This window comes from Neolamprologus multifasciatus, chromosome 14, assembly GCF_963576455.1.
Source record: "Neolamprologus multifasciatus chromosome 14, fNeoMul1.2, whole genome shotgun sequence".
Taxonomy (NCBI): Eukaryota; Metazoa; Chordata; class Actinopteri; order Cichliformes; family Cichlidae; genus Neolamprologus; species Neolamprologus multifasciatus.
Genome location: NC_140452.1, coordinates 38236311 through 38250065, shown reverse-complemented (window position 1 = coordinate 38250065; position 13755 = coordinate 38236311).

The following is a 13755-nucleotide window of genomic DNA, read 5'->3' as shown; positions in this document are numbered from 1 at the left end:
GAAAATAAAAGAGACAAATGTTGTCAGAACAATTGCATAATTTTCTCAGATGGGTGGCTCAGAGTGGAGAGCATAGCACTAAAACTTTGTTATGTAACTCTTCACTAAGCCCTCATCGTATGTGTTTAAAGGTGAGTGCTACAGCACAAGCCAGTGCAAAGTCACAGAGAAAGGAAAAAATGTTTTCACTGTTTTAAGTAATCATGGCCCCAATGGTTACATTTGTGTTATGGGTACATAAATTGTAATTTTCCTCCTTAAGCAGTCATGACATTGCAGTAATCTGTACATATCACAATTTATAGTATTTGTAACTTCAACACACCTGCCTTATTTACTATTACAATACAGTTCCAATAGTGGAGAGTAGGTTTGTAGTGGCAACCATACCATCGAAGCAACGTTTAAAGTAATATGTATTCTCTTAAATGCTCCCATTGATATCATATGCTACTGGGAAGCAAACAAATGAAATGCTTGTAAAACTGATTTCTGAAAAATAATTGTTTTCTCACATCCATGCATTGATGTACATCCAGGATGAATGTGGGGAATCCAGGATAGTTTGTGATGTGTTATCAAGGAATTTTATTTCAGATACTCTGTCTAATTCAATGATATTTATTTTCGGTTTCCTATTGGTAGACTGTTCTCAAATATTATGAATTTTGTTTTACTCAGGTTCAATGTTTATTTATTATAGTCAAACCTTCAGATTATTTAATCTATTTTCTAGGGATGCACCGATACCACTTTTTTGGAAACGAGTACGAGTACGAGTACGAGTACTTGCATTTCGGGGCCTGGGGGCGGGCACTCGGCGCCTGTGATTAACCCCTTACATGCCGCTCAAACATAGACAGGTCTCAGACCGTGGTATCGGTCCCCGGTATCGGGGGACTTTTAACGAGTACGAGTACTTTAGAAAATGTAGTATCGAGGCCGATACCCGATACCGGTATTGGTATCGGTGCATCCCTACCATTTTCTAGTTCATTCAGAAGTTGTTCCGAGTTATTTCCACAGCACAGTAAGTTGTTATAATCTGCAAATAATATTATTTTCTAAGACTTTGAAATTGCACATATGTCATTAATGTAGCCTACAATATGAAAAGCAGTGGCCCCAAAACTGATCCTTGGGGAACCCCACACGCAACGGGTTTCAGTTTTGATCAGTTGTTTACAGTTTTTAAGGTACAGGTATCTGGAGCAAGTAGGGTATCTTGCCCAGGCGTACTTTAGTGTGTTGACTCGAGCAGGCAGGTATGAAACCACCAAACCTTCCACTTACACTTCTACCTCCTGAGCCACAGCTACCCCAAGTACACATGCACACACAGCACTATAAAAAGTATTTGCCCCCATCCTGATTGTTTTTTCACACTTAGACAATTATACAAATTACTTTTTCACACAGGGAAACAAAATCATGATATAAAACCAGCATTTTATGATCACATGGCTTATTTTTCACTAATGTTGAAATTTGTTTGATGATCTGAAACACGTAAGTGTGACAAATATGTGCTAGGATAAGAAATCAGGAAGGGACAACTATGTTTTCATAGCACTGTACAAACAAACACACACACACACACACACACACACACATGTAGGGTTAATAGGCTGCCAGTGCTGTCTGCATGTGCTTGTGGGCATGGTGGTTGAGGTGTGAATGTGTGTCAGATGGTCTGGCAATGTAGTGGTGCCCACAACTACAGGGAGCAACCCACACACACACACACACATACATGCATACACACATTTGTAAGCAAACACACACACCTTGTCACAGCCACACAGAATCCTGTTTGCTCAATCTGCAAGATATGCTTCCATGAATATAAACATACACACATGCTAGGGTTGGAGTCACAAGCCTGTTTACCTGCCTGCTACTCCTGTTCACCTACCACTGTAGTTTGTTTAGGGTTGAATTTATCTACAATGGAAAGTGTCAGCTGTAGGTACTTGTTAATGAATGGAAGTTAAATATTTTGTTCCTGTTTCTCTTGCACAAATTCTTCCATTAGTAGTTTTGGTATTGCGTGACGATCGGAGTACTCTCCCTACTAGTCAAGAATTCAAAAAAAATATTTGGGTTCAAAAATTACTTGATGCTATTGGATAGACGATATAAAGGCTTTATTCCAAAGATACTCACATCATCTGCTGTTTTTGTTGTTGCTGTTTTCTGTTTGTTTTTTTTCTCTGCAGCATATACACTTTAAAAACACGTCAGAGCTCAATGTGAAAACAATCATGCTCTATATCTGTACTGATATGGACTGTGTAAAGTGTTAGGAATGAAATGGAATGAAATGAAGCAACACTGAAAAATTAGAAAGATCAAAAAGGGCAAATTTCGAGGCCCCAAACCACAGCTCAATTCATGTCCAAGCCATTCACCTTTGTCAAAATCGCTGTCAAACCTAAGATGAGGATGTGGGCCCAGCTATTGAAATAGTACTCAGTAGTTCGTATGGCCCCCACATGCTTGTATGTGTGCCTGACTATGCTCCTAATGAGACCACAATGTTGTCCACGATGATTGCCTCCCAGATCTGGACCAGGGCAACACTGTGCTCCTAGACAATCTGAGGTGCAACCTGGCAGTGTTGGGTGGACCAAAACATAATGTCCCAGAAGTATTCTATTGGATTTAGGTCAGGTGAGTGCAGATTTGGTAAAGGAATCGATGCCACTGATACAAAGGTATCAATTCCTTCATCCTCTGGGAGCTGCCTGAATACTGACATGAGGTCAGGCCTTCTCAGTGGATCAACCCAATATCTAATATTACAATAAACAACAATCTACAACAAATAACAGTGTAACACGTGCCGCTGGTGCCTAACAGGTGTGTTCACCTGTCACAGAATGAGGAGTTATTATACAGCTTTAAAGAAAAATGGTAGGAATGATTTTCTGAAGATTTATTTTATGGCGTTGAGGTTCAAGAACAAGAGAGAAAGAGTTTGGCTGCCTCAGAAGTGTGGAGTGGAGCGGTTGTCTATGATGGAGAGCAGTTTGTTCATTGACTTCCTGTACCTCACTGACTCAAACACCTCAAAATTCTGACCATTAACGCTGGCATCTCTGACTCTCATGCTGCCACCCTAGCAGACAACAGCTATATGTATATATGTATCTATCTATCTATCTATCTATCTATCTATCTATATTACAACCCTCGACCTTCCAATCATGGGGCAACAACTCTACCTACTGAACTATCCCTATTGAATGGACTGCAGGTGTGTGAGTGAAAGGCAGGAAAAGTAAGGGAGGGTTTCACATCACATTTTTTTGTTGGGAAAAGTACTTTTTACATTATACATGCTTCCCTTAGACAATATTATTAAAAAACACTGCATACATTTTTATAAAGCGAAATGAAGTAATCGGTTAAAGTTCAAGTATGTCTTAAAGACAAGTAGGCCTGGATGAACTGTAATGTTCTACATTCAGATGTTTCTGTTGCTTTTATATTTGGCCCTACAAATCTTAAAAGTATTGTGACTAACCAGGTAATTACTTTGGATTGAATTAACTTGGCCTCCAGTAACAATGAAGAATCTTAGAGTCATTTTTGACCAGGACATATCCATCAACATGTACATTAAACAAATACTTGGGAGTGATTTCTTTCATCTTCACAAAAGAAACATCCTCTCGGAGAGATACTGTTCTTATATTTATTACTTTGAAGGTAGCTAAACTCTTGTAACTCTCTATTATTGTTTTAAAAGCTCTCTGAAAAGCCTTCATATGACCCCAAATCCAACAATTAGGGTACTGACAGAGACAAGGAAGAAGTATAATGGGAGGCTCTTGTGCAGTCTGCTCACAGTTTGGGTTGTATGATTGGGCCTTGGACGTCCCTTTCTGATAAATCTTGCATGTATAGTTAGGCTTCACTATCAAAGCTCAGGCTGCTGATTGACTTTCCATAATGCACTGAGCCTTTCTCTTCACTTCCTTATTATCAGTTCATGTGTTTATGTGACCCAACTGCATACCATTAACCTTCTTGCTATTGTACGCTTTGCTATGTGCTCTCGTTTTTTTCTCTTCTCTTTGTTTAAAAAAGCATATTCAATATTAAAAAGGCTCAAGGACAAAATACTACTGAGGAGTTTCTATCAGTTTGCTTGTTTATGACTCTGGAAGAGTTTTTGTTTCTACACCAAAAACCTTTATCATTGATTTTTTAAGATTCTGTCAGCTTCATCTTACATCTCTAGTTGAAAAAGCTGAGAAGGTAGAGTGGGTCATCTACTAATCAGAAGACTGGTGTTTTGATCTGGGCTTATCAAGTCTGTGTCCTCGGGCATGATACTCAACCTCAAGTTGCCCCTGATGCATCCATTGGAGTTGCACACACGAGTCTTTAAAAGGCGTAGAATTAAGATGGACATCACTGAATACCATCTTTTTCTGAAAAAATAGAGTTACATGGTAGTGTGGGGGTTAGCACTACTCAAAGCCAGGGTTGGGGTTTTCTGTATATGTTTCCCTGTGTTTGCACGTGTTCTCTCTGGGTACTTTGGCTTCCTGTAGGATCCTAGAAAGTTGTATGAGTTAGAATGTTAGACTGGCAACTTGTCCAGGTTGCATTCTGCCTCTAGTCCTACGACAGCTGAGACAGACTCCAGCCTCCCTGTAACTTGGAATTAGATAAATGGAAGAAAAAGGATGATAAGCATAGCTATCTCTAGGGATGAGATGCCATGATGGCACCGGTTCCGTCATAAACGGTAGTAACCAGACCGTAAAGCAGCGCACATTTCGGTGCTTTTTTTTCCCTGAGCTGTGACACACTTTAGATTCTAGCCAATCATTTTACGTTTCCGAGGATAGTAGGCGGGTCCAGGTAAGTACGTTCTTTTAGAGCAGAGCTACAGATTAAAAATGCCCAAGGCGAAGCGGTCAAAGTCTGGCTGTACTTCACAGCAAAAGATGCAAACTCAGCAGCTGCAACAAGTGCTTTAAGCTGATACTGTGATACTGTCAAAGGAGGTAACACCTCAAATCTGATGAAACACCTGGCGACGCATAGCGTTTTTTTTAAAAGCTGAGAAATGCGCCGTATTTGATAGCTTGCTGCGAGACCTCACACCGAGCACATCTACTGCGGGTGTGGTGCCTGTTATCGGACCGGAGTTAGCAACATCCCCCAAAAACCCGAAGAGGAGAGTCCTGGCCCCTAGCCCTGCCAGTGTAGCAGAAATGATGAGGATGATGATGCAGCAGCAGCCGTTCTTCTCTGCGTGAGTAGCTTAATGTTGTTCGTGTGTAATTTACATTGAGTAGGCTAACCACGTTATTACATTAATGCATGTAAGGTGAACTAGCAAACACCATCATAGCTACATGCAGCTGTCTTCTTGTTTGATGGCAGATACTCCCTTCACCCTGGACAAAAAGGCTAAAATGACCAAAGAAAAAGTGGAAAACAGCTAAACATGAGAGGTTTTTGGACAAAGTTTGTGTTTTTTCCATTGTTTAAGCTGCTTCCAGCCAAGAGTGATACCATATATGCCCCATAGCTGCAGAAAAGGCTAACATTGTTATCTTTTTACAAAAAAACAGCTGAACATGAGAGGTTTTTGGACAAAGTTTGTGTTTTCCATTCTTTAAGCACCGGCACCGTTTCAAAAGTACCGGTTTGGCACCGGTATCGGATAAAACCTAAACGATACCCATCCCTAGTTATCTCTTTATGCCCACTCTGACATGTTTTCTTAGGTGAGATCATGCTGATTAATTTTTGAGTTTTTTATTTCCCACAAATGATAGTGTGCTCAATTTAAAATCTTTGAGATCACACATGACTTGATTTGTGACTGGTTATGTTCTGAGCTCTTATGTTGTGTCCACCAGTTAATGTATGTTGCTCCACTGTCTCATTTTTATTCTCTCTCAGTCCCGGCGTCTTTCATTCTTTCTCGTGCCATCTCTCTGTTCCTCTCCTCCCCCTCTGTCTTTGCGCTCCCTCTCTCAGCGGTAAGCCCTCTAATCTCTCCTGTTGAATCGCCTGGCAGACACATACCCTCTGTCTGCGGAGCCAGTAGGGAAGCTTCCTGTGCAGGTGCACCACAGAGCATGCACGATAGGTGCAGAGAGCATAGCAGCTTTTGGGTTACAGAGCAGGCTGGGCTTCGCATGACGGGTATGTTAAGTGTGGGTATGGTAAGTAGAAATGACATGGCAGGTATCTTGGATAAGATAGGCATAGGAGACTCTGGGTATAGTGAGGATCGTAATAGTGGGGGGGGGGGGGGGGTGGTTATGAGTATATGTCAGGCAGAGAGCATGTGGAAACCTCAGCATGTATGTCAGCCATGGTGACCACACTGGGACTGGCAGATGGTGGGCACAGTGAATACAGATCATGGCAGACATTTTGTGTACAGTGAGCGTGGCAGGAATAGTAGCATTGTTAGTAGTCACAGTGCGACCCCATGCAGCGTGGCAGGACCAGGGGCCAAGGTTGTTGGTCGCATCTGGACTCAGGCCCAGGCTTTCTGAGATCCAAAGAGACATTTCCTTTTTCCTCATTTTGCTGAGTGGTTAGTAATTTTTGATAGTTGGTAGCTTTCCCCCACGTTACTGGCATCTCTTAATCAATGTTAATTGGCTTGGAATTAGCATATGTTAATTAATGATATTTACTTCAAATTAAAGGTATGAGTGGTCCCAGAGGGTTTCCTGTTCATCTAATTAGAACCAATTAGCTGCAATTAACACGTGTAAATGAGACAGCACTGAGTCCAAAACAAACAGTGTGTATGTACAGGCTGCTGCCCAGCTTCCCCTGTGTTGCTGAATATGCATGGGCCTGTGCTTGCTTTTGTGTCTTTTTTCTTGTGTAAAGTGCTGTTAGAAAGTATTTGACCTCTTCCTGATTACTTTTTTTTTTTTTTTGCATGTTTATCGCACTTATATGTCTCAGATCTTCAAACAAATTTTACTATCAGACAAAGAAAGCCCAAATAAATATAAAATGGTGTCCTCAAATGATAACTTCATTTATTAAGAGGTATCCAAAACTACATGTGTGAAAAGTAATTGCCCTCTAAACCAAATAACTGGTTGTGCTACTATTTGAAGCAAAAACTGCAATCAAGCATTTGCGATAACTGGCAATGAGTCTTTGACATTACTGTGACAGAAATTTGTTGCACATTTCTTAACATTAGGGAAACCTCCGGCAGACCCAGGCTCAGGGAGGGGCGGGGCCATCTGCTGCGACCGGTTGGGGTGAGAGAAGGAAGACAGGATAAAAGACATGCTGTGGAAGAGAGACAGAGATTAATAACAGATACGATTCAATACAGAGAGGTCTGTTAATACATAGTGAGTGAGAAAGGTGACTGGAAAGGAAAAACTCAATGCATCATGGGAATCCCCCGGCAGCCTACATCTATTGCAGCATAACTAAGGGAGGATTCAGGGTCACCTGGTCCAGCCCTAACTATATGCTTTAGCAAAAAGGAAAGTTTTAAGCCTAATCTTAAAAGTAGAGATAGTGTCTGTCTCCCGAATCCAAACTGGAAGCTGGTTCCACAGAAGAGGGGCCTGAAAACTGAAGGCTCTCCCTCCCATTCTACTTATAAATACTCTAGGAACAACAAGTAGGCCTGCAGAGCGGGAGCGAAGTGCTCTAATAGGGTAATATGGTACTACAAGGTCATTAAGATAAGATGGGGCCTGATTATTTAAGACCTTGTATGTGAGGAGCAGGATTTTGAATTCAAAACTACTACCGTTTATGTCAGAACCGGTGCCATCATGGCACCAGATACCGGTACCCATCCCTATTTAACATATTTGTGTAAGTTCAGCCACACTGGGTGATTTTTAAGCCTGAATGGCCTGTTTAAGGTTGTGCCAACTGGATTTGACTTGGCCACTTCAAAACCTTCATTTATTTATTTTTAGATTTCCTGGTGTGTTTCCAACTTTTTCTGCTATATAAGTACTTTTGAACTTCAGGGAAAGAACTGGAACCCTCCTTAAGGATGTTCTTGTAAAGAACAGAATTTATAACAAGTTGTCTACTTCCTGAAGCAGCAAAGCACCCCAAACCCTTACACTACCACCACAGTGTTTGACTGTCTGCATGCTCGCTTTTACGAAATGCTGTGTTAGTTTTACAACAGATGTAACTGCAAACATTTCAAATTCCATTTTTGCATCACCACTTCACAGAATATTTTCCCCAAATTTGGGGAGTGGGATTATCGAGAATGTTTTGGCAAATGTGACACAAGCTTTTATGTGCTCTCCCTCTCTCTCCCTCATCGATGCCATTTTCTTCTCAGTCTGTTTATTCTTTTTGAATCATGAATAATAACCCTAACTGAGGCTCACAGTTCTTTATTTGTTGTTCTAGATTCTTTTGCGACCTACGCAATGACTCACAAATATGTAGCTACATTATATCAGGTGTCTTATCGTATATTTTATAACACACCAGAAGTAACATCCCTTCCCAGCACAAACAAATAACCATTCAGGACCCTTTCACTCCCAGTTTCCCTGCTCACATCCTCAGTGCCTCTCCTATTTTTAGAGCTCTATTGCCAAACTAATTTGCTTTACAGACCTTTCTATCAAGTGAAGAAAATCCCGGAGGTGTATTAATTGAAATTCAGTCGACGGCACATCTTGTTTTGGTCTAAGAAACCACCAGCCGTGCTGAGTGTGGAGAGTAATCTCACACAGGGAAAATTGCCAGGAAATGAGAAGATGTAAACAAGGGAGAAGGTAGAAAATAAACAGAAGTCATTCAAGCATCTATTGCATCTCACAGTACTCTATTAAAAGTATACTGCCTTTTTATATATAATTTTGGCAAATACCATCTTGCTTGGCTAATAAAAAGGGCTAGATTTTTTAAAGCGAGAAATCACAAATGCAGTCTCTTTCTGTGGTCAAATTATGTCGCCAACTTTTTAAATCAGCTGTAAATACATATTCAGAGAATAAACTGGGATGCTTAAGTCAAGCTGCTATATTGTTCAAGTTGGTTAATGGGTGGGCCACAAGCTTAACGCCACAGACAACTAGCTTATAGGCTTATCCTAATTATTGTCTTTCATCAGTCGTTAAAGAATTTGTGACGTATAGAATACATATCTGGCTGGTGTTGTTGTTTCTAGGGAAATTATTTCACCTCTCAAACAGTCCCTGGCCTGATTGCAGTACAGGAACTTTACAGTTCTCATTGAGCCACTAATATAAACCCCTGTGCTCATACTCTCAGTGCCTGCCCACAATATGCAGCAATTTAGGTGTCATTATTTGGATCTAATGACACTCACGCATACAGGGATCCAGACACCAACCCTGAGATTGGTCATCAACCTCTTCTTCTACCTAAGCTATTGTCACGGTTGCATTTTTAGTGGGAGAAGTGTTTCATTACTCATCCAGAGTGCTTTCTTTAGTCTCACCTGACTGCAAGTTTCCCCAGCCTGAGATGCAAAGTCGCTATACAATGAGACCCAAAAGGTTCCCATTGTATAGCGACTAAAACTAGCACCACTGACTAACCCTTATAAAGTTTGTATCTGTCTTGTGTGAAACTTGTATGAAAAGCATACAAGAGTAAAAACAGATATAAGATCCCTTGAAAAATTATATAATGAAACTTGTATGTTTTGGATACTTACTAAAACAATATATGAAAGTAATGAGAAAGTGGCCACTTTCATGAGTTAAGTCATATAAGTTTTTACTATTTCTTTTGCATATGTGAACAGTGGGCTGTGAGCTCAAGTTCACGATTTATAATATGTAAATTGTGATTACCATGTGACCAGTGGCCATGACCACCATTCACAGAGAGAATGGCTACAATTACAGCAAGCTAAGATGGTGAAAAAAGTTCTCTGTGGTCTCCTCCACAGTTCAGAGATGGTTGTTCTCTTTTCACATAAATGTCCTCCTTGACTTCCTGTTCAAATCAGCCTTCCTTCCTCTCCAGAATGTGCACATCCCCATTGCTAAAACAGTGGCCACTGGCCTATTTTACACATGTTGGTATGGGATATTGTATTTGTTTTAAATGTTATATACCTATGTGGTATGTGACTTTTGTTGCCATGATGCCAGGTCTCTCTTGGAAATGAGATTTTTAATCTCAATGAGATTTTTTACCTGGATAAATAAAGGATTAATAAATACGGATTTAAATGAACTGTAGAGTCCTAGCTTGAAGAGTTAGCTCTTCTGGGATATGCTCTCCATTTAGCCAGAAGTTGCTTGGTTTTCCCAATCTATAATTCTCAGCATTACTCTGTTTAACCCAGTCCTTGGAAGGCTACACAATTTTGGGGTTTGAAAGCAACAAAGACCCATCGCTTTTAAAAAGTGCATCATAGCTGTTCCAATACTTTTGACATGTCACTTAAGCAGTGGTTGTTCTTTGTCTCTCCTGGATCACCTGGAACATTCTTTAGTCACCTTCCCAGCTTTGACAAATGTCCAGCTGGATAAGTATATTTACTCGGGGTGATGTTTTGGTGTCCTTCTGCCTCCCTGGTTGTCGTGTTTGCTCTGAACACACGGTGTTTATATATCTTACATAACCCATACAGACTTCGTAAAGTCTGGGTATAATCTGTGGGCTCCAGTCAGTAGTGATGTCCTGTTCTAACTGCTTCAGACAATCTGTCACCCTTTCCCTGTAACTACTACAAGTGTCTTGTTTCAGGGTATAATAGGTATTTTTGTCAATGAGCAGTGACAACGTTTTCTTATGATTGTCTGGTTTAGCAAAACCTACCGTGGTCTGCCAGAAGGATGGTGACGTTGTTCCCCTTACTGAGTGATGTGAGCGCCTTCCTCTCCTCAATGCTGATATTGTATATTAATGATCGTGAATCCAACATCAAAGCGCATTGTTAATCACTATTGCTATTTTCCGTTGTTATGCAACTGCTTTGTTTATGAGGTTAGTGAAATCTACGTTGACTTGAGACTGAAAAAGTTACCTTAATGAATGATGGCACATTTCTTCCTCTGAAACTCAGGTCGTCTGCTATAATCAGATGAACTGAGTCAACTTTCTGGGATTTCCTTACCTGGATGACTTGCCTGCCTCTAGACAAACTGTAAAGGTCAAGGTTTGAGTTAAAATAAAAATACAAGAAAATGGAAAATCTGTGGGGAAAAAGGTGTGTTTGTTTGTGTGTGTCAAATATTTTTGCTTTGTTCTGGTTCCCTTGAAAACACATCAGATCTCAATTGGGGTAAAAGAGTCATGCTGTATATCTATACTGATATTGACTCTGTAATGTGTTTGGTATGTGCTTGAATGCATATTTAACAGTGATGGGGTACAAAGATGATGTTCTGGGGGTTCTCCTCTAAGATTTGAAATAGGACATCACTGAGCTCCTGGACAGTCTGAGGTGCAACCTGGGAGCATTAGATGGACTCGGGGTGAACCTGATCTCATCAGGGTGCAAGGGCTGAACCTGCCAGTTCTGGTATTCAATGGCAATTGAATTAACTGTCTGTCCTATATTTACTATCTGCACAGTGCTGAGTAGAGGGCCTATTTGAGCACCTTCATGAAGTCTGTCTGATATCATCTTCACACCAGAGGCCTGCTGGAGGGCATTTTGTAGAGCTCTCCCAGTGCTCAACCTGTTCCTCCTTGTACAAAGGAGCAGATACTGGTCCTGCTGATGGGCTAAGGGCCTTCTATGGCCCTGTTCTCCTCTATCTCCTGGATTCTCCTCCATGCTTGTGTGAGAGAGAGAAAGGGAGACACAGTGAAGGAGTTGGACCTGCTCAACCTCTATAGATAGTTAGATAGCATTCACCAAGAACAACTCATATTAAGAGTATGTTAACTGTAACTCCAATGTCACATACTTTGCTGTTGCAGAGAGGAATGTGTTTTCAGTTGGAATTGAATGTGTCACAAATTTAAATTCATGTTTTTCTACAGGGATGAGTTCAGCCACTGTTTTCTCCTTCCTCACTTCGCTTGTATCTGGATTCCAGGTTTGTCTGGATGAGTAAAATCTACAAAGAACTTCAAAATAGCATTGTCTGCTGTCTGGGCTCAGCTCCTAAAGAGACCTGAAGCACTGGCTAGAGTGTTCTGGCAGACATAACACACATCCTTTCATTCCACCTGGGTATTATAACTTCTCCCCCATATCCATCCTTTTTGAAAAACCCCAGACTTCAATTATCCATCCAGCATTGGCAAGGTATCAATAAAGAACCCAGCAGTGACATCCGCAACTTTCAGTGCTGTTCTTTAATCATGAATAGATGCAGATTATATTTCTTTTTGTGTCCTTTCTTCTCCACCGTCAACCTCACCTAAACCCCCACCACTACCCATCGAGGTAAAAGAAGGTGTCTTGGTGAAATCCCTCCCAGCTCAGAGCAGTGCCTAATCTTGAGTCACTGGTTGTGTGGATGCAGTATTGACAGCTGCTTCTGTGTACGTGTGTGTGTGGCAGACTCCCCTCTTAGTCTCCAGGTTTAGAGGCAGGAGATGGCGAGGTGCTTCAGCATACTTACCACTCTAACAATCAGGGAGGTGGAGGGTGTGGGGGTAACATTGCAAAAGGTTTTGCTGCTCAAAATATAGCATCCACTGCCTTTGTTGGGTGATAAGGGAAGGTGGAGGGTGGGAGGGTGGAGGGATACGTGCACACAAGGAGTGATCTTGGGAGCTGAACAAATCTGAGAATGGCATTATGGGCTGGTAAACACAGATGCCATAAGAGGCTGCAGGATTTGCTGTTTTCCCATTTTCTTTCTGTTTTTTTCTTTTTCTCTTTTTTTTTGGGGGGGGGGGGAGCAAGGCACAATGATGAGATGTGCTAGTGGAGAGATGGAATAAGACAGATGAAATCTATGGAAAGGAAAGAAAAACAGGAAAGGAAAAGATTTGAGCAAAAAATATAAAGACTTGAGGTATAATTTCCACATTTTTTTATTTTATGAGGTCGGCCACTGTCACTGTCACTGCCCTGTCTCATAATGTAAATATATATATATATATGTGTCTGTGGTAGTCTAGTAACTACAGTTGTACTGAGAAATCATTATTGTTTAGTGCTGATTGACACAATATGAATTCATAGACTGACTGCAGTTGAAAAGCTTATTGACGGAAAGAATTCCAACTGGAAAACTCGTGAATCTGTGTTTTCCAGTAGTGTTGCACCTGAATAGTAAAAATATTACTTTCCAAAAGTAATATCTTCTTTACAGACTATATGATCTGAGATGATCAAAAATGTGAAGAGAATTATAACTGAGAAGAAAAGAGAGCCACCGTGCTTTGACCGTGCGCAAAGTAGAATGCAGCCATCATTACTTTACATATACATGTACATGCATGGACACGCTTGGTCCTTTGGGTGCCACCAAAATAGTTTCAATCAACTGAGACTGCAAGACATCAAAATTGTATTCTGTTGTTCTTACTCATTTCTCCTGCAAATAACCTTAAATATAAGAACTCACTGTTTACCTGTGTACAACACGTTGAGTTAACCTTTGCCTGTCTGATGAGTTTCTAATTAAATGAAAAAAAGAAAAGGACACACACACACAGACATTAGCCAATGGATATCTCATACCTGTCAACAAATACATTCAGAGACAGAATATTAACCGAGATGCATCCAATCAACACAGTGCTAAAAGGTGATTGATCTGTAGCACTCACACAACAAACAAACTACAAATGGATACAAAAAACATC